The following is a 25,890-nucleotide window of genomic DNA, read 5'->3' as shown; positions in this document are numbered from 1 at the left end:
GGTGTGGAAGCATCTTCTCACTGCAGTCGTCCATTTTATTAGGAGGGCCTCCACCCCAATATCTCTAACCCTGGTGTGGAAGCATCTTCTCACTGCAGTCGTCCATTTTATTAGGAGGGCCTCCACCCCAATATCTCTAACCCTGGTGTGGAAGCATCTTCTCACTGCAGTCGTCCATTTTATTAGGAGGGCCTCCACCCCAATATCTCTAACCCTGGTGTGGAAGCATCTTCTCACTGCAGTCGTCCATTTTATTAGGAGGGCCTCCACCCCAATATCTCTAACCCTGGTGTGGAAGCATCTTCTCACTGCAGTCGTCCATTTTATTAGGAGGGCCTCCACCCCAATATCTCTAACCCTGGTGTGGAAGCATCTTCTCACTGCAGTCGTCCATTTTATTAGGAGGGCCTCCACCCCAATATCTCTAACCCTGGTGTGGAAGCATCTTCTCACTGCAGTCGTCCATTTTATTAGGAGGGCCTCCACCCCAATATCTCTAACCCTGGTGTGGAAGCATCTTCTCACTGCAGTCGTCCATTTTATTAGGAGGGCCTCCACCCCAATATCTCTAACCCTGGTGTGGAAGCATCTTCTCACTGCAGTCGTCCATTTTATTAGGAGGGCCTCCACCCCAATATCTCTAACCCTGGTGTGGAAGCATCTTCTCACTGCAGTCGTCCATTTTATTAGGAGGGCCTCCACCCCAATATCTCTAACCCTGGTGTGGAAGCATCTTCTCACTGCAGTCGTCCATTTTATTAGGAGGGCCTCCACCCCAATATCTCTAACCCTGGTGTGGAAGCATCTTCTCACTGCAGTCGTCCATTTTATTAGGAGGGCCTCCACCCCAATATCTCTAACCCTGGTGTGGAAGCATCTTCTCACTGCAGTCGTCCATTTTATTAGGAGGGCCTCCACCCCAATATCTCTAACCCTGGTGTGGAAGCATCTTCTCACTGCAGTCGTCCATTTTATTAGGAGGGCCTCCACCCCAATATCTCTAACCCTGGTGTGGAAGCATCTTCTCACTGCAGTCGTCCATTTTATTAGGAGGGCCTCCACCCCAATATCTCTAACCCTGGTGTGGAAGCATCTTCTCACTGCAGTCGTCCATTTTATTAGGAGGGCCTCCACCCCAATATCTCTAACCCTGGTGTGGAAGCATCTTCTCACTGCAGTCGTCCATTTTATTAGGAGGGCCTCCACCCCAATATCTCTAACCCTGGTGTGGAAGCATCTTCTCACTGCAGTCGTCCATTTTATTAGGAGGGCCTCCACCCCAATATCTCTAACCCTGGTGTGGAAGCATCTTCTCACTGCAGTCGTCCATTTTATTAGGAGGGCCTCCACCCCAATATCTCTAACCCTGGTGTGGAAGCATCTTCTCACTGCAGTCGTCCATTTTATTAGGAGGGCCTCCACCCCAATATCTCTAACCCTGGTGTGGAAGCATCTCTCACTGCAGTCGTCCATTTTATTAGGAGGGCCTCCACCCCAATATCTCTAACCCTGGTGTGGAAGCATCTTCTCACTGCAGTCGTCCATTTTATTAGGAGGGCCTCCACCCCAATATCTCTAACCCTGGTGTGGAAGCATCTTCTCACTGCAGTCGTCCATTTTATTAGGAGGGCCTCCACCCCAATATCTCTAACCCTGGTGTGGAAGCATCTTCTCACTGCAGTCGTCCATTTTATTAGGAGGGCCTCCACCCCAATATCTCTAACCCTGGTGTGGAAGCATCTTCTCACTGCAGTCGTCCATTTTATTAGGAGGGCCTCCACCCCAATATCTTAACCCTGGTGTGGAAGCATCTTCTCACTGCAGTCGTCCATTTTATTAGGAGGGCCTCCACCCCAATATCTCTAACCCTGGTGTGGAAGCATCTTCTCACTGCAGTCGTCCATTTTATTAGGAGGGCCTCCACCCCAATATCTCTAACCCTGGTGTGGAAGCATCTTCTCACTGCAGTCGTCCATTTTATTAGGGGGGCCTCCACCCCAATATCTCTAACCCTGGTGTGGAAGCATCTTCTCACTGCAGTCGTCCATTTTATTAGGAGGGCCTCCACCCCAATATCTCTAACCCTGGTGTGGAAGCATCTTCTCACTGCAGTCGTCCATTTTATTAGGAGGGCCTCCACCCCAATATCTCTAACCCTGGTGTGGAAGCATCTTCTCACTGCAGTCGTCCATTTTATTAGGAGGGCCTCCACCCCAATATCTCTAACCCTGGTGTGGAAGCATCTTCTCACTGCAGTCGTCCATTTTATTAGGAGGGCCTCCACCCCAATATCTCTAACCCTGGTGTGGAAGCATCTTCTCACTGCAGTCGTCCATTTTATTAGGAGGGCCTCCACCCCAATATCTCTAACCCTGGTGTGGAAGCATCTTCTCACTGCAGTCGTCCATTTTATTAGGAGGGCCTCCACCCCAATATCTCTAACCCTGGTGTGGAAGCATCTTCTCACTGCAGTCGTCCATTTTATTAGGAGGGCCTCCACCCCAATATCTCTAACCCTGGTGTGGAAGCATCTTCTCACTGCAGTCGTCCATTTTATTAGGAGGGCCTCCACCCCAATATCTCTAACCCTGGTGTGGAAGCATCTTCTCACTGCAGTCGTCCATTTTATTAGGAGGGCCTCCACCCCAATATCTTTAACCCTGGTGTGGAAGCATCTTCTCACTGCAGTCGTCCATTTTATTAGGAGGGCCTCCACCCCAATATCTCTAACCCTGGTGTGGAAGCATCTTCTCACTGCAGTCGTCCATTTTATTAGGAGGGCCTCCACCCCAATATCTCTAACCCTGGTGTGGAAGCATCTTCTCACTGCAGTCGTCCATTTTATTAGGAGGGCCTCCACCCCAATATCTCTAACCCTGGTGTGGAAGCATCTTCTCACTGCAGTCGTCCATTTTATTAGGAGGGCCTCCACCCCAATATCTCTAACCCTGGTGTGGAAGCATCTTCTCACTGCAGTCGTCCATTTTATTAGGAGGGCCTCCACCCCAATATCTCTAACCCTGGTGTGGAAGCATCTTCTCACTGCAGTCGTCCATTTTATTAGGAGGGCCTCCACCCCAATATCTCTAACCCTGGTGTGGAAGCATCTTCTCACTGCAGTCGTCCATTTTATTAGGAGGGCCTCCACCCCAATATCTCTAACCCTGGTGTGGAAGCATCTTCTCACTGCAGTCGTCCATTTTATTAGGAGGGCCTCCACCCCAATATCTTTAACCCTGGTGTGGAAGCATCTTCTCACTGCAGTCGTCCATTTTATTAGGAGGGCCTCCACCCCAATATCTCTAACCCTGGTGTGGAAGCATCTTCTCACTGCAGTCGTCCATTTTATTAGGAGGGCCTCCACCCCAATATCTCTAACCCTGGTGTGGAAGCATCTTCTCACTGCAGTCGTCCATTTTATTAGGGGGGCCTCCACCCCAATATCTCTAACCCTGGTGTGGAAGCATCTTCTCACTGCAGTCGTCCATTTTATTAGGAGGGCCTCCACCCCAATATCTCTAACCCTGGTGTGGAAGCATCTTCTCACTGCAGTCGTCCATTTTATTAGGAGGGCCTCCACCCCAATATCTCTAACCCTGGTGTGGAAGCATCTTCTCACTGCAGTCGTCCATTTTATTAGGAGGGCCTCCACCCCAATATCTCTAACCCTGGTGTGGAAGCATCTTCTCACTGCAGTCGTCCATTTTATTAGGAGGGCCTCCACCCCAATATCTCTAACCCTGGTGTGGAAGCATCTTCTCACTGCAGTCGTCCATTTTATTAGGAGGGCCTCCACCCCAATATCTCTAACCCTGGTGTGGAAGCATCTTCTCACTGCAGTCGTCCATTTTATTAGGAGGGCCTCCACCCCAATATCTTTAACCCTGGTGTGGAAGCATCTTCTCACTGCAGTCGTCCATTTTATTAGGAGGGCCTCCACCCCAATATCTCTAACCCTGGTGTGGAAGCATCTTCTCACTGCAGTCGTCCAACAAAGTGTGCGGCTTCACTCCATCCCACATCCTTTCTTCTATGTTCTACATCAGGGGTAGAGAACCTATGGCTTGCGAGCCAGATGTGGCTCTTTTGATGACTGCATCTGTCTCTTGGATAAATCTGAGCTGACATTGCAATCACTGTTAAAAATAACGCTCAAAATATAAAACATTCTCATGCTTTTTTATGTTCAAGAAGTTGCGTTAATGGTAAAAAGGTATTTGTTTATTATTGGTTAGTGTGGGGCTTGTTCTTCAGACCACCAAGCACTGACATGAGAGCCTGTTTCAGGGTTACAATATTGTTTTATTTTTCAATAAGTCTCTCAGTTGCTTTCCAGCAATTGTATTTTTCTCTTTCGTTCTCGCTCGCGTTCTGGCTCCAGCTCCAACCCTGTCTCTCCTCCTGGCTGCTGCTTATAACGGAGCGACAGGTGAATAGATAAAAAGGCCCAGGTGGGCCGTCTACGCATCTGTCGCTGATTTCGAGGCCGGTCCTGGCAACACCCCGCTTCGCTGCAGGCCCGCAGGCCACACCCCTCCACAGTTAGCTTCAGAATAACAATGTTATTACAAAGAACAAGAGACCTATTATACTCTAGAAATGTTGGTCTTAGTTAAAAATGCACATGTTTAGTTGTGTTCAGTGTTAAAAAAATACATCTTATATGGCTCTTAAGGAAATACATTTTAAAATATTTGGCTTCTTGGCTCTTTCGGCCAAAAAGGTTCCCGACCCTTGTTCTACATATTGTTGGCCCCAATCCAGCATTTTCAAGCATGAAAAGTGCTAACTGAACTTACAAGGAAGGTAAGCAGCCCACCTGAGTACAAAGCAACCACAAGGCCCGCAGTGTCATAGTCGCAGCCGCTGATTGGCTCAGCCTCCGGTCCTGACTTTAAGTGGCTGTTATTTTATGTTTAGAGAGCTCTCAACGCGTTGAGAAAAACATATTTCGAAGGTTTTTCATGCTCTAGCTATAAAACATTTGTATTTATATGAATAATTCCTACTTGGCAAAAAGTCATCGACCACGGTAAGCAAATAACTGCAGCAAAGGTTTGGTTTACTGCATTTGACTCAACCTTCAATTGGATTAAAGGCCTGCTTTGGACCTAATAACCTTTATGTTGGATGCAAAATAACACATTTAACAAACAGTAATTAAACGATCAAACATTACATATAGCTCTGAAACCAGTGCATGAGAAGGGACATTTGCTCTTATATCCTTATCAGTGACAGAGCAGGGAGGGGCTAGGAATATGTTTGTGTAAAAATGTATACGGAGCGTGCTGTCATTCATTCATTCATATTTGACATGCGCCTATTCACACATAACATATTGCGGGGCCCTACTCAAAGAGCCAAATGTGTTGTAGTACCTGCTTTTGCCAGTAGAAACAGCGAGTAGAGCCATGTAGGTACTAGGTTTTGTCCTAGAACCAACATTTTGGGACCGGTACCAGTACCAAAATGTATTTGGATCATTTTTAATACTTTTTTGAATAAAAGAGACCACCAAACATTTCATTATTGGTTTTATTTGAAGAGAAATGCTTATGATCCATGAAACATTTGTTTATTGTTGCAATGAAAGAAGCATGTTGTCGTTAAATGAGATAGTCAGCAGACTTCTCTTTTTGTAGTAAGTTAATGAACAAAGACTCCCAATTAGTCTGCTGACATATGCAGTGACATATTGTCTCATTTATCAGACTTTCATCAAGGAGTCAACTTTGATCGTCACAAGCAGACTAAACCACAGTCACATGCTTTCTTGCATGCTCTTCACATCTTGTGTACACTGGGAATCTAACACTGCAACCTGATTCTAACACACTAAATAGCAAATCTAACACTACAAGCAGAATCTAACACACTAAATAGTAAATCCAACACTACAACCTGATTCTAACACACTAAACAGTAAATCTAACACTACAAACAGAATCTAACACACTAAATAGTAAATCTAACACTACAAACAGAATCTAACACACTAAATAGTAAATCTAACACTACAAACAGAATCTAACACACTAAATAGTAAATCTAACACTACAAACAGAATCTAACACACTAAATAGTAAATCTAACACTACAAACAGAATCTAACACACTAAATAGTAAATCTAACACTACAAACAGAATCTAACACACTAAATAGTAAATCTAACACTACAAACAGAATCTAACACACTAAATAGTAAATCTAACACTACAAACAGAATCTAACACACTAAATAGCAGAAATACAAACATTTGAATAGCTCTGATGAACATTTATTACAAGACAATAAGTTAGAGTAGTTATGTATCGGTACAAGTAGAAGTAGTGTACTCAAATATAGTAGCAGTGCAAGATGAAATAGTGTAACAGTATGTACAGTATGTACAGTATGTACAGTACAGGAAGCAACATATATGAAGGTGTCTACAGTTCTTTGGCAGTTGAGTAGCGACAGAAGTAGGAACAAAGGTCATGGAACACTATGACTTCTTTATACTCTTCTTTTTACATTATTTACAGTCATTGAATGAAGAGTCAGTAATAGTCCAGTAATTAGGGTGGTAAGTAAAGTGTTTTTACATTATTTACAGTCATTGAATGAAGAGTCAGTCATAGTCCAGTAATTAGGGTGGTAAGTAAAGTGTTTTTACATTATTTACAGTCATTGAATGAAGAGTCAGTAATAGTCCAGTAATTAGGGTGGTAAGTAAAGTGATTGTTGTACAATTGTGATGAGTATTAATCAGCGGTGCAGTTGAGTAGTCTGATGTCTGTCTCGGGGATAGTAGCTCCTCCTGACTCTCTCCGTGTTGGACTACTTGGATACTGCCTGACTGCAGCAATGCTTATTTTGTACACATTATGAAGGACAAACTGTAAAAATGCATTATCAATATACTTGTTCATTTACTGTTAATATCTGCTTACTTCCTGTTTCAACATGTTCTATCTACACTTCTGTTCAAATGTAATAATCACTTATTCTTCTCTTCTTTGATACATGACATTAGTTTTGGATGATACCACACATTTAGGTTTGGATCATGTGGATACCAAGTAGTTCCAGGATCATACATTGGTCATATTCAAAGTCCTCATGTATTTACTGACTTTATAAACATCATATTGATTAAAAAAAAACGAACACAGATTTTGTGTAGCTAAAAAATATTGATGTAATCATAGTAGTATCGACTAGATACACTCCTATACTTGATATCATTACAGTGGATGTCAGGTGTAGATCCACCAAAGGTGTTTGTTTACATTCTGACGGTGGTGAGCTACAGTGTGTAGTGAAGCATGTTTAGCTAGTCCTCATCCTCCAGTGATAATGTTAGATGCAAGAAACGTACTTTTTTTTTTGCCATGGAGACCAGGATTAGTGATTTAGAAGTAGCTAAAACACTGTGGAGGGATGTTAGCCATGTGTTAAAGCAGCTCTTCCTGAGGGTGTTTCAGTGTTATAACTTCACCTTTATCTTGACTTTTTACACCAAAATGTGTCCATCCTACCTTTTCTGTCTGCTTGGAAGTACTCTGTGTGTGTGCGCTGCCATACATGCTCCTCTGCTTTTCTGTCTACACACTGTGTCTGCTTGGAAGTACTCTGTGTGTGTGCGCTGCCATACATGCTCCTCTGTTCCTAAAAGCAGCAATGTCACCAGGTGACGACGACACACCGTCAAGCCTGTTAAAAAAAAAGATAGAGCCGGTACTTTTTAGAGGTGGTATAGTACCGATTATGATTTATTGGTATTGCGGTACTTGACTAGTACTGGTATACTGTACAACCTTAGATGATACTACAGTATATACGAACCCTGTTTCCATATGAGTTGGGAAATGGTGTTAGATGTAAATATAAACAGAATACAATGATTTGCAAATCCTTTTCAAGCCATATTCAGTTGAATATGCTACAAAGACAACATATTTCATGTTCAAACTCATAAATGTTTTTTGTTTTTTTGTGCAAATAATCATTAACTTTAGAATTTGATGCCAGCAACACGTGACAAAGAAGTTGGGAAAGGTGGCAATAAATACTGATAAAGTTGAGGAATGCTCATCAAACACTTATTTGGAACATCCCACAGGTGTGCAGGCTAATTGGGAACAGGTGGGTGCCATGATTGGCTATAAAAGCAGCTTCCTTGAAATGCTAAGTCTTTCACAAACAAGGATGGGGTGAGCTGTCCTATTTTACGCTTCATAATGTGCCACACATTTTCCATGGGAGACAGGTCTGGACTGCAGGCGGGCCAGGAAAGTACCCGCACTCTTTTACTACGAAGCCACGCTGTTGTAACACGTGGCTTGGCATTGTCTTGCTGAAATAAGCAGGGGCGTCCATGATAACATTGCTTGGATGACAACATATGTTGTTCCAAAACCTGTATGGACCTTTCAGCATTAATGGTGCCGTCACAGATTGGGTACTGATTAATGCCAAGGGCTACCAGTTTGATACACACCTAAATAAATTGCCAGAAATAGCCAATTTGCTCAATTTACCTTTAATAAATCTGTCTCTCTCTCTCGCTCTCTCTCTTATATATATATATATATATATATATATATATATATATATATATATATATATATATATATATATATATATATATATATATATATATATTTAAAAAAATTGTATTTTTGTCTGTCACACCGTCGTATATTTTTTTTCCTTTTACGGAAGGTTTTTTGTAGACAATAAATGATGAAAAAACACTTAATTAAACGGTTTAAAAGAGGAGGAAACAGGAAAAAAATGAAAATTAAATTTTGAAACATAGTTTATCTTCAATTTCGACTCTTTAAAATTCAAAATTCAACCAAAAAAAAGAAGACAAAAACTAGCTCATTTGAATCTTTTTGAAAAATATAAAAAAAGAAACACATTTTTCCTGATTAAGATTAATTTTCGAATTTTGATGACATGTTTTAAATATGTTAAAATCCAATCTGCACTTTGTTAGAATATTTAACAAATTGGACCAAGCTATATTTCTAACAAAGACAAATCATTATTTCTTCTAGATTTTACAGAACAAAAATGTTAAAAGAAATTCAAAGGACTTTGAAATAAGATTTAAATTTAATCCTAAAGATTTTCTAGATTTGCCAGAATAATTTTTTTGAATTTTAATCATAATAAGTTTGAAGAAATATTTCACAAATATTCTTTGTCGAAAAAAACAGAAGCTAAAATGACGAATTAAATAAAAATGGATTTATTATTCTTTACAATAAAAAAATGTACTTGAACATTGATTTAAATTGTCAGGAAAGAAGAGGAAAGAATTTAAAAGGTAAAAAGGTATATGTGTTTATCCATCCATCCATTTTCTACCGCTTACTCCCTTTTGGGGTCGCGGGGGGCGCTGGCGTCTATCTCAGCTACAATCGGGCGGAAGGCGGGGTACACCCTGGACAAGTCGCCACCTCATTGCAGTATATGTGTTTAAAAATCCTAAAATCATTTTTAAAGTTGTATTTTTTCTCTAAAATTGTCTTTCTGAAATAAATGAATTTATTTAAACAAGTGAAGACCAAGTCTTTAAAATATTTTCTTGGATTTTCAAATTCTATTTGAGTTTTGTCTCTCTTAGAATTAAAAATGTTGACCAGCTTGCTAGTAAATAAATACCATTTAAAAATAGAGGCAGCTCACTGGTAAGTGCTGCTCTTTGAGCTATTTTTAGAACAGGCCAGCGGGCGACTCATCTGGTCCTTACGGGCGACCTGGTGCCCACCTTGGTGAGCCCTGCTGTAGTTAGTGACCCCTGCTGTAGTTAGTGACCCCTGCTGTAGTTAGTGACCCCTGATGTAGTTAGTGACCCCTGCTGTAGTTAGTGACCCCTGCTGTAGTTAGTGACCCCTGATGTAGTTAGTGACCCCTGCTGTAGTTAGTGACCCCTGCTGTAGCTAGTGAGCCCTGCTGTAGTTAGTGACCCCTGCTGTAGTTAGTGAGCCCTGATGTAGTTAGTGACCCCTGATGTAGTTAGTGACCCCTGCTGTAGTTAGTGACCCCTGATGTAGTTAGTGAGCCCTGCTGTAGTTAGTGACCCCTGCTGTAGTTAGTGACCCCTGATGTAGTTAGTGACCCCTGCTGTAGTTAGTGAGCCCTGCTGTAGTTAGTGACCCCTGCTGTAGTTAGTGACCCCTGATGTAGTTAGTGAGCCCTGCTGTAGTTAGTGAGCCCTGCTGTAGTTAGTGACCCCTGCTGTAGTTAGTGACCCCTGATGTAGTTAGTGAGCCCTGCTGTAGTTAGTGACCCCTGCTGTAGTTAGTGACCCCTGCTGTAGTTAGTGAGCCCTGCTGTAGTTAGTGAGCCCTGATGTAGTTAGTGACCCCTGCTGTAGTTAGTGACCCCTGCTGTAGTTAGTGAGCCCTGCTGTAGTTAGTGAGCCCTGCTGTAGTTAGTGAGCCCTGCTGTAGTTAGTGACCCCTGATGTAGTTAGTGACCCCTGCTGTAGTTAGTGACCCCTGCTGTAGTTAGTGAGCCCTGCTGTAGTTAGTGACCCCTGATGTAGTTAGTGACCCCTGCTGTAGTTAGTGACCCCTGCTGTAGTTAGTGAGCCCTGCTGTAGTTAGTGAGCCCTGCTGTAGTTAGTGAGCCCTGATGTAGTTAGTGACCCCTGATGTAGTTAGTGACCCCTGCTGTAGTTAGTGACCCCTGATGTAGTTAGTGAGCCCTGCTGTAGTTAGTGACCCCTGCTGTAGTTAGTGAGCCCTGCTGTAGTTAGTGAGCCCTGCTGTAGTTAGTGACCCCTGCTGTAGTTAGTGAGCCCTGCTGTAGTTAGTGAGCCCTGCTGTAGTTAGTGACCCCTGCTGTAGTTAGTGACCCCTGCTGTAGTTAGTGACCCCTGATGTAGTTAGTGAGCCCTGCTGTAGTTAGTGACCCCTGCTGTAGTTAGTGACCCCTGCTGTAGTTAGTGACGCCTGCTGTAGTTAGTGACCCCTGCTGTAGTTAGTGAGCCCTGCTGTAGTTAGTGACCCCTGCTGTAGTTAGTGACCCCTGCTGTAGTTAGTGATGCCTGTTGTAGTTAGTGACCCCTGATGTAGTTAGTGAGCCCTGCTGTAGTTAGTGAGCCCTGCTGTAGTTAGTGACCCCTGATGTAGTTAGTGACCCCTGCTGTAGTTAGTGACCCCTGATGTAGTTAGTGAGCCCTGCTGTAGTTAGTGACCCCTGATGTAGTTAGTGACCCCTGCTGTAGTTAGTGAGCCCTGATGTAGTTAGTGACCCCTGCTGTAGTTAGTGAGCCCTGATGTAGTTAGTGACCCCTGCTGTAGTTAGTGACCCCTGCTGTAGTTAGTGACCCCTGCTGTAGTTAGTGAGCCCTGCTGTAGTTAGTGAGCCCTGATGTAGTTAGTGACCCCTGCTGTAGTTAGTGACCCCTGCTGTAGTTAGTGACCCCTGCTGTAGTTAGTGACCCCTGCTGTAGTTAGTGAGCCCTGCTGTAGTTAGTGAGCCCTGCTGTAGTTAGTGACCCCTGCTGTAGTTAGTGAGCCCTGCTGTAGTTAGTGACCCCTGCTGTAGTTAGTGACCCCTGCTGTAGTTAGTGAGCCCTGCTGTAGTTAGTGAGCCCTGCTGTAGTTAGTGACCCCTGCTGTAGTTAGTGACCCCTGCTGTAGTTAGTGAGCCCTGATGTAGTTAGTGACCCCTGCTGTAGTTAGTGAGCCCTGCTGTAGTTAGTGACCCCTGCTGTAGTTAGTGACCCCTGCTGTAGTTAGTGAGCCCTGATGTAGTTAGTGACCCCTGCTGTAGTTAGTGAGCCCTGATCTAGTTAGTGACCCCTGCTGTAGTTAGTGAGCCCTGCTGTAGTTAGTGACCCCTGCTGTAGTTAGTGAGCCCTGCTGTAGTTAGTGACCCCTGCTGTAGTTAGTGACTCCTGCTGTAGTTAGTGAGCCCTGCTGTAGTTAGTGAGCCCTGCTGTAGTTAGTGACCCCTGATGTAGTTAGTGACCCGTGCTGTAGTTAGTGACCCCTGCTGTAGTTAGTGAGCCCTGCTGTAGTTAGTGACCCCTGATGTAGTTAGTGAGCCCTGCTGTAGTTAGTGAGCCCTGCTGTAGTTAGTGACCCCTGCTGTAGTTAGTGAGCCCTGCTGTAGTTAGTGACCCCTGCTGTAGTTAGTGAGCCCTGCTGTAGTTAGTGACCCCTGCTGTAGTTAGTGAGCCCTGCTGTAGTTAGTGACCCCTGCTGTAGTTAGTGAGCCCTGCTGTAGTTAGTGAGCCCTGCTGTAGTTAGTGACCCCTGCTGTAGTTAGTGAGCCCTGCTGTAGTTAGTGAGCCCTGCTGTAGTTAGTGACCCCTGCTGTAGTTAGTGACCCCTGATGTAGTTAGTGAGCCCTGCTGTAGTTAGTGACCCTTGCTGTAGTTAGTGAGCCCTGCTGTAGTTAGTGAGCCCTGCTGTAGTTAGTGAGCCCTGCTGTAGTTAGTGAGCCCTGCTGTAGTTAGTGACCCCTGCTGTAGTTAGTGAGCCCTGCTGTAGTTAGTGAGCCCTGCTGTAGTTAGTGACCCCTGCTGTAGTTAGTGACCCCTGATGTAGTTAGTGAGCCCTGCTGTAGTTAGTGAGCCCTGCTGTAGTTAGTGACCCCTGATGTAGTTAGTGACCCCTGCTGTAGTTAGTGACCCCTGCTGTAGTTAGTGAGCCCTGCTGTAGTTAGTGACCCCTGATGTAGTTAGTGACCCCTGCTGTAGTTAGTGACCCCTGCTGTAGTTAGTGAGCCCTGCTGTAGTTAGTGAGCCCTGCTGTAGTTAGTGAGCCCTGATGTAGTTAGTGACCCCTGATGTAGTTAGTGACCCCTGCTGTAGTTAGTGACCCCTGATGTAGTTAGTGAGCCCTGCTGTAGTTAGTGACCCCTGCTGTAGTTAGTGAGCCCTGCTGTAGTTAGTGAGCCCTGCTGTAGTTAGTGACCCCTGCTGTAGTTAGTGAGCCCTGCTGTAGTTAGTGAGCCCTGCTGTAGTTAGTGACCCCTGCTGTAGTTAGTGACCCCTGATGTAGTTAGTGAGCCCTGCTGTAGTTAGTGACCCCTGCTGTAGTTAGTGACCCCTGCTGTAGTTAGTGACGCCTGCTGTAGTTAGTGACCCCTGCTGTAGTTAGTGAGCCCTGATGTAGTTAGTGACCCCTGCTGTAGTTAGTGACCCCTGCTGTAGTTAGTGACCCCTGCTGTAGTTAGTGAGCCCTGATGTAGTTAGTGACCCCTGCTGTAGTTAGTGAGCCCTGCTGTAGTTAGTGACCCCTGATGTAGTTAGTGAGCCCTGCTGTAGTTAGTGACCCTTGCTGTAGTTAGTGACCCCTGCTGTAGTTAGTGAGCCCTGCTGTAGTTAGTGAGCCCTGCTGTAGTTAGTGAGCCCTGCTGTAGTTAGTGACCCCTGCTGTAGTTAGTGAGCCCTGCTGTAGTTAGTGACCCCTGCTGTAGTTAGTGACCCCTGATGTAGTTAGTGAGCCCTGCTGTAGTTAGTGACCCTTGCTGTAGTTAGTGAGCCCTGCTGTAGTTAGTGAGCCCTGCTGTAGTTAGTGACCCTTGCTGTAGTTAGTGAGCCCTGCTGTAGTTAGTGAGCCCTGCTGTAGTTAGTGAGCCCTGCTGTAGTTAGTGAGCCCTGCTGTAGTTAGTGACCCCTGCTGTAGTTAGTGACCCCTGATGTAGTTAGTGAGCCCTGCTGTAGTTAGTGAGCCCTGCTGTAGTTAGTGACCCCTGATGTAGTTAGTGACCCCTGATGTAGTTAGTGAGCCCTGCTGTAGTTAGTGACCCCTGATGTAGTTAGTGAGCCCTGCTGTAGTTAGTGACCCTTGCTGTAGTTAGTGAGCCCTGCCGTAGTTAGTGACCCCTGCTGTAGTTAGTGAGCCCTGCTGTAGTTAGTGAGCCCTGCTGTAGTTAGTGACCCCTGATGTAGTTAGTGACCCCTGCTGTAGTTAGTGAGCCCTGCTGTAGTTAGTGAGCCCTGCTGTAGTTAGTGACCCCTGCTGTAGTTAGTGAGCCCTGCTGTAGTTAGTGAGCCCTGCTGTAGTTAGTGACCCCTGCTGTAGTTAGTGACCCCTGCTGTAGTTAGTGACCCCTGATGTAGTTAGTGAGCCCTGCTGTAGTTAGTGACCCCTGCTGTAGTTAGTGACCCCTGCTGTAGTTAGTGACGCCTGCTGTAGTTAGTGACCCCTGCTGTAGTTAGTGAGCCCTGCTGTAGTTAGTGACCCCTGCTGTAGTTAGTGACCCCTGCTGTAGTTAGTGACCCCTGCTGTAGTTAGTGATGCCTGTTGTAGTTAGTGACCCCTGATGTAGTTAGTGAGCCCTGCTGTAGTTAGTGAGCCCTGCTGTAGTTAGTGACCCCTGATGTAGTTAGTGACCCCTGCTGTAGTTAGTGACCCCTGATGTAGTTAGTGAGCCCTGCTGTAGTTAGTGACCCCTGATGTAGTTAGTGACCCCTGCTGTAGTTAGTGAGCCCTGATGTAGTTAGTGACCCCTGCTGTAGTTAGTGAGCCCTGATGTAGTTAGTGACCCCTGCTGTAGTTAGTGACCCCTGCTGTAGTTAGTGACCCCTGCTGTAGTTAGTGACCCCTGCTGTAGTTAGTGAGCCCTGCTGTAGTTAGTGAGCCCTGATGTAGTTAGTGACCCCTGCTGTAGTTAGTGACCCCTGCTGTAGTTAGTGACCCCTGCTGTAGTTAGTGAGCCCTGCTGTAGTTAGTGAGCCCTGCTGTAGTTAGTGACCCCTGCTGTAGTTAGTGAGCCCTGCTGTAGTTAGTGACCCCTGCTGTAGTTAGTGACCCCTGCTGTAGTTAGTGAGCCCTGCTGTAGTTAGTGAGCCCTGCTGTAGTTAGTGACCCCTGCTGTAGTTAGTGACCCCTGCTGTAGTTAGTGAGCCCTGATGTAGTTAGTGACCCCTGCTGTAGTTAGTGAGCCCTGCTGTAGTTAGTGACCCCTGCTGTAGTTAGTGACCCCTGCTGTAGTTAGTGAGCCCTGATGTAGTTAGTGACCCCTGCTGTAGTTAGTGAGCCCTGATCTAGTTAGTGACCCCTGCTGTAGTTAGTGAGCCCTGCTGTAGTTAGTGACCCCTGCTGTAGTTAGTGAGCCCTGCTGTAGTTAGTGACCCCTGCTGTAGTTAGTGACTCCTGCTGTAGTTAGTGAGCCCTGCTGTAGTTAGTGAGCCCTGCTGTAGTTAGTGACCCCTGATGTAGTTAGTGACCCGTGCTGTAGTTAGTGACCCCTGCTGTAGTTAGTGAGCCCTGCTGTAGTTAGTGACCCCTGATGTAGTTAGTGAGCCCTGCTGTAGTTAGTGAGCCCTGCTGTAGTTAGTGACCCCTGCTGTAGTTAGTGAGCCCTGCTGTAGTTAGTGACCCCTGCTGTAGTTAGTGAGCCCTGCTGTAGTTAGTGACCCCTGCTGTAGTTAGTGAGCCCTGCTGTAGTTAGTGACCCCTGCTGTAGTTAGTGAGCCCTGCTGTAGTTAGTGAGCCCTGCTGTAGTTAGTGACCCCTGCTGTAGTTAGTGAGCCCTGCTGTAGTTAGTGAGCCCTGCTGTAGTTAGTGACCCCTGCTGTAGTTAGTGACCCCTGATGTAGTTAGTGAGCCCTGCTGTAGTTAGTGACCCTTGCTGTAGTTAGTGAGCCCTGCTGTAGTTAGTGAGCCCTGCTGTAGTTAGTGAGCCCTGCTGTAGTTAGTGAGCCCTGCTGTAGTTAGTGACCCCTGCTGTAGTTAGTGAGCCCTGCTGTAGTTAGTGAGCCCTGCTGTAGTTAGTGACCCCTGCTGTAGTTAGTGACCCCTGATGTAGTTAGTGAGCCCTGCTGTAGTTAGTGACCCTTGCTGTAGTTAGTGAGCCCTGCTGTAGTTAGTGAGCCCTGCTGTAGTTAGTGAGCCCTGCTGTAGTTAGTGACCCCTGATGTAGTTAGTGAGCCCTGCTGTAGTTAGTGACCCTTGCTGTAGTTAGTGACCCCTGCTGTAGTTAGTGAGCCCTGCTGTAGTTAGTGAGCCCTGCTGTAGTTAGTGAGCCCTGCTGTAGTTAGTGACCCCTGCTGTAGTTAGTGAGCCCTGCTGTAGTTAGTGAGCCCTGCTGTAGTTAGTGACCCCTGCTGTAGTTAGTGACCCCTGATGTAGTTAGTGAGCCCTGCTGTAGTTAGTGACCCTTGCTGTAGTTAGTGAGCCCTGCTGTAGTTAGTGAGCCCTGCTGTAGTTAGTGACCCTTGCTGTAGTTAGTGAGCCCTGCTGTAGTTAGTGAGCCCTGCTGTAGTTAGTGAGCCCTGCTGTAGTTAGTGAGCCCTGCTGTAGTTAGTGACCCCTGCTGTAGTTAGTGAGCCCTGCTGTAGTTAGTGAGCCCTGCTGTAGTTAGTGACCCCTGCTGTAGTTAGTGACCCCTGATGTAGTTAGTGAGCCCTGCTGTAGTTAGTGAGCCCTGCTGTAGTTAGTGACCCCTGATGTAGTTAGTGACCCCTGATGTAGTTAGTGAGCCCTGCTGTAGTTAGTGACCCCTGATGTAGTTAGTGAGCCCTGCTGTAGTTAGTGACCCTTGCTGTAGTTAGTGAGCCCTGCCGTAGTTAGTGACCCCTGCTGTAGTTAGTGAGCCCTGCTGTAGTTAGTGAGCCCTGCTGTAGTTAGTGACCCCTGATGTAGTTCGTGACCCCTGCTGTAGTTAGTGACCCCTGCTGTAGTTAGTGACCCCTGCTGTAGTTAGTGAGCCCTGCTGTAGTTAGTGACCCCTGCTGTAGTTAGTGAGCCCTACTGTAGTTAGTGACCCCTGCTGTAGTTAGTGAGCCCTGCTGTAGTTAGTGAGCCCTACTGTAGTTAGTGAGCCCTGCTGTAGTTAGTGAGCCCTACTGTAGTTAGTGACCCCTGCTGTAGTTAGTGACCCTTGCTGTAGTTAGTGAGCCCTGCTGTAGTTAGTGAGCCCTGCTGTAGTTAGTGAGCCCTGCTGTAGTTAGTGAGCCCTGCTGTAGTTAGTGAGCCCTGCTGTAGTTAGTGACTTGAGCACAGACACTAGGTGCCATTAAAATGTGTGTGCTTGAACACATTCATCTTCTAAACTTCTTACAAGTGTGTGTTAAAACAAAAAATCTCCTAGTCGAGGTTGAAAAAGAGGTTTTGTCCTTCTCAGGCCTGAACTAAAATAGAGTTTGGGTCTAGAGAGGAAGTGGTGGCCACGTCTGGAATGTCAGCTGCTCTGCAAGTTATTTCTGCTGCCGAGCAGTTTGTGTTCCTTCCATCCTGTCACACTGAAGGCAGCAAGCATTCTTCTCCTCACTATCTACATCTACATCTACATCTACACATACATATACATCTACACATACACATACATCTACATATACATCTACATCTACATATACACATACATCTACATATACATCTACATCTACATATACACATACATATACATCTAAACATACATCTACATATACATCTACATATACATATACATCTACACATACACATACATCTACATATACATCTACATCTACACATACACATACATCTACATATACATCTACATCTACAAATACACATACATCTACATCTACATCTACATATATATATATATATATATATATATATATATATATATATATATATATATATATATATATATATATATATATAATCTGTGTTCATTCTTTGTTGTTGTCACAATGCACATTTCTGTTGTGAAGGAGAAGAAGTTGTTGTTGTTGTTGTCACAATGAACATAGAGTTGATTGTGTGTTGTGAAGAAGAAGAAGAAGAAGAAGAAGAAGAAGAAGAAGAAGAAGAAGAAGAAGAAGAAGAAGAGCTGCTAGTTTGAAATGTCACTTTTCTTTGACTCCACTCTGCATTCTCCTCCTGTTGGCTGGAGCCCTCACATAAAGTAGGCTCCTCCCCGTCCACATGAAGACACACCCCCTCACATAAAGTAGGCTCCTCCCCGTCCACATGAAGACACACCCCCTCACATAAAGTAGGCTCCTCCCCGTCCACATGAAGACACACCCCCTCACATAAAGTAGGCTCCTCCCCGTCCACATGAAGACACACCCCCTCACATAAAGTAGGCTCCTCCCCGTCCACATGAAGACACGCCTCCTCACATAAAGTAGGCTCCTCCCCGTCCACATGAAGACACGCCCCCTTACATAAAGTAGGCTCCTCTCTGTCCATGTCTACTCTGTTGCCATTGGTCAGGGGTCCACCCCGCCCACATGAAGACACGCCCCCTCACCGGTTAGGCGGTAATGGCCGCCCCTCCCTGTACACAAACTACATCACATGACATTTCAGCACATACCCAGCCCCTTCCTGCTGTGTCACTGCTCTCTATCTCATGTTCTCATCAGAGGGCTGCTCTCTATCTCATGTTCTCATTGTAGGGCTGCTCTCTAGCTCATGTTCTCATCGTAGGGCTGCTCTCTATCTCATGTTCTCATTGTACGGCTGCTCTCTAGCTCATGTTCTCATCAGAGGGCTGCTCTCTATCTCATGTTCTCATCGTAGGGCTGCTCTCTAGCTCATGTTCTCATCAGAGGGCTGCTCTCTATCTCATGTTCTCATCGTAGGGCTGCTCTCTAGCTCATGTTCTCATCGTAGGGCTGCTCTCTATCTCATGTTCTCATCGTAGGGCTGCTCTCTAGCTCATGTTCTCATCAGAGGGCTGCTCTCTATCTCATGTTCTCATCGTAGGGCTGCTCTCTAGCTCATGTTCTCATCGTAGGGCTGCTCTCTATCTCATGTTCTCATCGTAGGGCTGCTCTCTATCTCATGTTCTCATCGTAGAGCTGCTCCCTATCTCATGTTCTCATCGTAGGGCTGCTCTCTATCTCATGTTCTCATCGCAGGGCTGCTCTCTAGCTCATGTTCTCATCGTAGGGCTGCTCTCTATCTCATGTTCTCATCGTAGGGCTGTTCCTCTCTATCTCATGTTCTCATCGTAGGGCTGTTCTCTAGCTCATGTTCTCATCGTAGGGCTGTTCCTCTCTATCTCATGTTCTCATCGTAGGGCTGCTCTCTATCTCATGTTCTCATCGTAGGGCTGCTCTCTATCTCATGTTCTCATTGTACGGCTGCTCTCTAGCTCATGTTCTCATTGTAGGGCTGCTCTCTATCTCATGTTCTCATCGTAGGGCTGCTCTCTAGCTCATGTTCTCATCGTAGGGCTGCTCCCTATCTCATGTTCTCATCGTAGGGCTGCTCTCTATCTCATGTTCTCATCGTAGGGCTGCTCCCTATCTCATGTTCTCATCGTAGGGCTGCTCTCTATCTCATGTTCTCATCGTAGGGCTGCTCTCTAGCTCATGTTCTCATCGTAGGGCTGCTCTCTATCTCATGTTCTCATCGTAGGGCTGTTCCTCTCTATCTCATGTTCTCATCGTAGGGCTGTTCTCTAGCTCATGTTCTCATCGTAGGGCTGCTCTCTATCTCATGTTCTCATCGTAGGGCTGCTCTCTATCTCATGTTCTCATCGTAGGGCTGTTCCTCTCTATCTCATGTTCTCATCGTAGGGCTGCTCTCTATCTCAGGGCTGACTTGTGTGCAAATGTAGTCTTATTTTGCACTGAAACCATCAATGACTGAACTATCTGCAGCTCATGAATTTTCATCAAATTCAATTCACCTTTCATTGAAAAAGTATCAAGAGGTGTGGAAATGTGCATCACCAAACTACTCCCCATGAAGTGGTGAGTCTAACTAAGTACAAATGTCCATGAAGTGGTGAGTCTAACTAAGTACAAATGTCCATGAAGTGGTGAGTCTAACTAAGTACAAATGTCCATGAAGTGGTGAGTCTAAGTACAAATGTCCATGAAGTGGTGAGTCTAACTAAGTACAAATGTCCATGAAGTGGTGAGTCTAAGTAAGTACAAATGTCCATGAAGTGGTGAGTCTAAGTAAGTACAAATGTCCATGAAGTGGTGAGTCTAACTAAGTACAAATGTCCATGAAGTGGTGAGTCTAACTAAGTACAAATGTCCATGAAGTGGTGAGTCTAAGTACAAATGTCCATGAAGTGGTGAGTCTAAGTACAAATGTCCATGAAGTAGTGAGTTTAACTAAGTACAAATGTCCATGAAGTGGTGAATCTAAGTAAGTACAAATGTCCATGAAGTGGTGAGTCTAAGTAAGTACAAATGTCCATGAAGTGGTGAGTCTAAGTAAGTACAAATGTCCATGAAGTGGTGAGTCTAACTAAGTACAAATGTCCATGAAGTGGTGAGTCTAAGTACAAATGTCCATGAAGTGGTGAGTCTAAGTACAAATGTCCATGAAGTAGTGAGTTTAACTAAGTACAAATGTCCATGAAGTGGTGAATCTAAGTAAGTACAAATGTCCATGAAGTGGTGAGTCTAACTAAGTACAAATGTCCATGAAGTGGTGAGTCTAACTAAGTACAAATGTCCATGAAGTGGTGAGTCTAACTAAGTACAAATGTCTATGAAGTAGTGAGTTTAAGTACAAATGTCTATGAAGTAGTGAGTTTAAGTACAAATGTCCATGAAGTGGTGAGTCTAAGTACAAATGTCCATGAAGTGGTGAGTCAAACTAAGTACAAATGTCCATGAAGTAGTGAGTTTAAGTACAAATGTCCATGAAGTGGTGAGTCTAACTAAGTACAAATGTCTATGAAGTGGTGAGTCTAAGTACAAATGTCCATGAAGTAGTGAGTCTAACTAAGTACAAATGTCCATGAAGTGGTGAGTCTAAGTACAAATGTCCATGAAGTAGTGAGTCTAACTAAGTACAAATGTCCATGAAGTGGTGAGTCTAACTAAGTACAAATGTCCATGAAGTGGTGAGTCTAACTAAGTACAAATGTCCATGAAGTGGTGAGTCTAACTAAGTACAAATGTCCATGAAGTGGTGAGTCTAACTAAGTACAAATGTCCATGAAGTGGTGAGTCTAACTAAGTACAAATGTCCATGAAGTGGTGAGTCTAACTAAGTACAAATGTCTATGAAGTAGTGAGTTTAAGTACAAATGTCTATGAAGTAGTGAGTTTAAGTACAAATGTCCATGAAGTGGTGAGTCTAAGTACAAATGTCCATGAAGTGGTGAGTCAAACTAAGTACAAATGTCCATGAAGTAGTGAGTTTAAGTACAAATGTCCATGAAGTGGTGAGTCTAACTAAGTACAAATGTCTATGAAGTGGTGAGTCTAAGTACAAATGTCCATGAAGTAGTGAGTCTAACTAAGTACAAATGTCCATGAAGTGGTGAGTCTAAGTACAAATGTCCATGAAGTAGTGAGTCTAACTAAGTACAAATGTCCATGAAGTTGTGAGTCTAACTAAGTACAAATGTCCATGAAGTGGTGAGTCTAACTAAGTACAAATGTCCATGAAGTGGTGAGTCTAACTAAGTACAAATGTCCATGAAGTGGTGAGTCTAACTAAGTACAAATGTCTATGAAGTAGTGAGTTTAAGTACAAATGTCCATGAAGTGGTGAGTCTAAGTACAAATGTCCATGAAGTGGTGAGTCAAACTAAGTACAAATGTCCATGAAGTAGTGAGTTTAAGTACAAATGTCCATGAAGTGGTGAGTCTAACTAAGTACAAATGTCCATGAATTGGTGAGTCTAACTAAGTACAAATGTCCATGAATTGGTGAGTCTAAGTAAGTACAAATGTCCATGAAGTGGTGAATTTAAGTACAAATGTCCATGAAGTGGTGAGTCTAACTAAGTACAAATGTCCATGAAGTGGTGAGTTTAAGTACAAATGTCCATGAAGTGGTGAGTCTAACTAAGTACAAATGTCCATGAATTGGTGAGTCTAAGTACAAATGTCCATGAAGTGGTGAGTCTAACTAAGTACAAATGTCCATGAAGTGGTGAGTCTAAGTACGAATGTCCATGAATTGGTGAGTCTAAGTACAAATGTCCATGAAGTGGTGAGTCTAAGTACAAATGTCCATGAAGTGGTGAGTTTAAGTACAAATGTCCATGAAGTAGTGAGTTTAAGTACAAATGTCCATGAATTGGTGAGTCTAAGTACAAATGTCCATGAAGTGGTGAGTTTAAGTACAAATGTCCATGAAGTGGTGAGTCTAACTAAGTACAAATGTCCATGAATTGGTGAGTCTAACTAAGTACAAATGTCCATGAATTGGTGAGTCTAAGTACAAATGTCCATGAAGTGGTGAGTTTAAGTACAAATGTCCATGAATTGGTGAGTCTAAGTACAAATGTCCATGAAGTGGTGAGTTTAAGTACAAATGTCCATGAATTGGTGAGTCTAAGTACAAATGTCCATGAAGTGGTGAGTTTAAGTACAAATGTCCATGAAGTGGTGAGTCTAACTAAGTACAAATGTCCATGAATTGGTGAGTCTAACTAAGTACAAATGTCCATGAATTGGTGAGTCTAAGTAAGTACAAATGTCCATGAAGTGGTGAATTTAAGTACAAATGTCCATGAAGTGGTGAGTCTAACTAAGTACAAATGTCCATGAAGTGGTGAGTTTAAGTACAAATGTCCATGAAGTGGTGAGTCTAACTAAGTACAAATGTCCATGAATTGGTGAGTCTAAGTACAAATGTCCATGAATTGGTGAGTCTAAGTACAAATGTCCATGAAGTGGTGAGTCTAACTAAGTACAAATGTCCATGAAGTGGTGAGTCTAAGTACGAATGTCCATGAATTGGTGAGTCTAAGTACAAATGTCCATGAAGTGGTGAGTCTAAGTACAAATGTCCATGAAGTGGTGAGTTTAAGTACAAATGTCCATGAAGTAGTGAGTTTAAGTACAAATGTCCATGAATTGGTGAGTCTAAGTACGAATGTCCATGAATTGGTGAGTCTAAGTACAAATGTCCATGAAGTGGTGAGTTGAAGTACAAATGTCCATGAAGTGGTGAGTTTAAGTACAAATGAGTACTCATTCTGGTATCTTTTTAAACTGAGCTGAAACCCGTCACTGATTCCCTAAAAACCCAAACTCATGTTAGAGAACCTGGAGTGTGTGTGATGTCACACCCAAACTTTATACTACCTGGAGTGTGTGATGTCACACCCAAACTTTATACTACCTGGAGTGTGTGTGATGTCACACCCAAACTTTATACTACCTGGAGTGTGTGTGATGTCACACCCAAACTTTATACTACCTGGAGTGTGTGTGATGTCACACCCAAACTTTATACTACCTGGATGTGTGTGATGTCACACCCAAACTTTATACTACCTGGAGAGTGTGTGATGTCACACCCAAACTTTATACTACCTGGAGTGTGTGTGATGTCACACCCAAACTTTATACTACCTGGAGTGTGTGTGATGTCACACCCAAACTTTATACTACCTGGAGAGTGTGTGATGTCACACCCAAACTTTATACTACCTGGAGTGTGTGTGATGTCACACCCAAACTTTATACTACCTGGAGTGTGTGTGATGTCACACCCAAACTTTATACTACCTGGAGAGTGTGTGATGTCACACCCAAACTTTATACTACCTGGAGTGTGTGTGATGTCACACCCAAACTTTATACTACCTGGAGTGTGTGTGATGTCACACCCAAACTTTATACTACCTGGAGTGTGTGTGATGTCACACCCAAACTTTATACTACCTGGAGTGTGTGTGATGTCACACCCAAACTTTATACTACCTGGAGTGTGTGTGATGTCACACCCAAACTTTATACTACCTGGAGTGTGTGTGATGTCACACCCAAACTTTATACTACCTGGAGTGTGTGTGATGTCACACCCAAACTTTATACTACCTGGATGTGTGTGATGTCACACCCAAACTTTATACTACCTGGAGAGTGTGTGATGTCACACCCAAACTTTATACTACCTGGAGTGTGTGTGATGTCACACCCAAACTTTATACTACCTGGAGTGTGTGTGATGTCACACCCAAACTTTATACTACCTGGAGTGTACCTCAACGCTGTATTTAAGTTGCTCAACGTCAGGACCTAATTCAACAAGATGTCAAGTTGTTTCAATGTCTGGTTCCTGCTTGGCATAAACAGTGAACTAATAAAGTGTGTTGTTCCTAGATGGATCACATGTGCAGAAGAAGAAAGTGATATAAAGTGTGTTGTTCCTAGATGGATCACATGTGCAGAGGAAGAAAGTGATATAAAGTATGTTGTTCCTAGATGGATCACATGTGCAGAAGAAGAAAGTGATATAAAGTGTGTTGTTCCTAGATGGATCACATGTGCAGAGGAAGAAAGTGATATAAAGTATGTTGTTCCTAGATGGATCACATGTGCAGAAGAAGAAAGTGGTATAAAGTGTGTTGTTCTGAGATGGATCACATGTGCAGAGGAAGAAAGTGATATAAAGTGTGTTGTTCCAAGATGGATCACATGTGCAGAAGAAGAAAGTGATATAAAGTGTGTTGTTCCTAGATGGATCACATGTGCAGAGGAAGAAAGTGATATAAAGTGTGTTGTTCCTAGATGGATCACATGTGCAGAAGAAGAAAGTGGTATAAAGTGTGTTGTTCTGAGATGGATCACATGTGCAGAAGAAGAAAGTGATATAAAGTGTGTTGTTCCTAGATGGATCACATGTGCAGAAGAAGAAAGTGATATAAAGTGTGTTGTTCCTAGATGGATCACATGTGCAGAAGAATAAAAGTGGTATAAAGTGTGTTGTTCTGAGATGGATCACATGTGCAGAAGAAGAAAGTGATATAAAGTGTGTTGTTCCTAGATGGATCACATGTGCAGAAGAAGAAAGTGATATAAAGTGTGTTGTTCCTAGAGGGATCACATGTGCAGAAGAAGAAAGTGATATAAAGTGTGTTGTTCCTAGATGGATCACATGTGCAGAAGAAGAAAGTGATATAAAGTGTGTTGTTCCTAGATGGATCACATGTGCAGAAGAAGAAAGTGATATAAAGTGTGTTGTTCCTAGATGGATCACATGTGCAGAAGAAGAAAGTGATATAAAGTGTGTTGTTCCTAGATGGATCACATGTGCAGAGGAAGAAAGTGATATAAAGTGTGTTGTTCCTAGATGGATCACATGTGCAGAAGAAGAAAGTGGTATAAAGTGTGTTGTTCTGAGATGGATCACATGTGCAGAGGAAGAAAGTGATATAAAGTGTGTTGTTCCAAGATGGATCACATGTGCAGAAGAAGAAAGTGATATAAAGTGTGTTGTTCCTAGATGGATCACATGTGCAGAGGAAGAAAGTGATATAAAGTGTGTTGTTCCTAGATGGATCACATGTGCAGAAGAAGAAAGTGGTATAAAGTGTGTTGTTCTGAGATGGATCACATGTGCAGAGGAAGAAAGTGATATAAAGTGTGTTGTTCCTAGATGGATCACATGTGCAGAAGAAGAAAGTGATATAAAGTGTGTTGTTCCTAGATGGATCACATGTGCAGAAGAAGAAAGTGATATAAAGTGTGTTGTTCCTAGATGGATCACATGTGCAGAAGAAGAAAGTGATATAAAGTGTGTTGTTCCTAGATGGATCACATGTGCAGAAGAAGAAAGTGATATAAAGTATGTTGTTCCTAGATGGATCACATGTGCAGAGGAAGAAATTGATATAAAGTGTGTTGTTCCTAGATGGATCACATGTGCAGAAGAAGAAAGTGGTATAAAGTGTGTTGTTCTGAGATGGATCACATGTGCAGAGGAAGAAAGTGATATAAAGTGTGTTGTTCCAAGATGGATCACATGTGCAGAAGAAGAAAGTGATATAAAGTGTGTTGTTCCTAGATGGATCACATGTGCAGAGGAAGAAAGTGATATAAAGTGTGTTGTTCCTAGATGGATCACATGTGCAGAAGAAGAAAGTGGTATAAAGTGTGTTGTTCTGAGATGGATCACATGTGCAGAGGAAGAAAGTGATATAAAGTGTGTTGTTCCTAGATGGATCACATGTGCAGAAGAAGAAAGTGATATAAAGTGTGTTGTTCCTAGATGGATCACATGTGCAGAAGAAGAAA

The 25,890-nt window shown here is 43.9% G+C and overlaps 1 protein-coding gene across 1 annotated transcript in view; it reads left to right on the top strand.

Annotated features, from left to right (window-relative positions):
• LOC133558455 (KN motif and ankyrin repeat domain-containing protein 1-like) overlaps positions 1-25,890 on the top strand; it is a 61,092-nt gene that overhangs the window by 2,241 nt on the left and 32,961 nt on the right. The gene's annotated exons all lie outside the window — the stretch shown is intronic.

The sequence above is a fragment of the Nerophis ophidion genome, linkage group LG08 (genome assembly GCF_033978795.1).
Source record: "Nerophis ophidion isolate RoL-2023_Sa linkage group LG08, RoL_Noph_v1.0, whole genome shotgun sequence".
In the NCBI taxonomy this organism is placed as follows: domain Eukaryota; kingdom Metazoa; phylum Chordata; class Actinopteri; order Syngnathiformes; family Syngnathidae; genus Nerophis; species Nerophis ophidion.
This window is presented reverse-complemented; position numbering and strand designations above follow the sequence as displayed.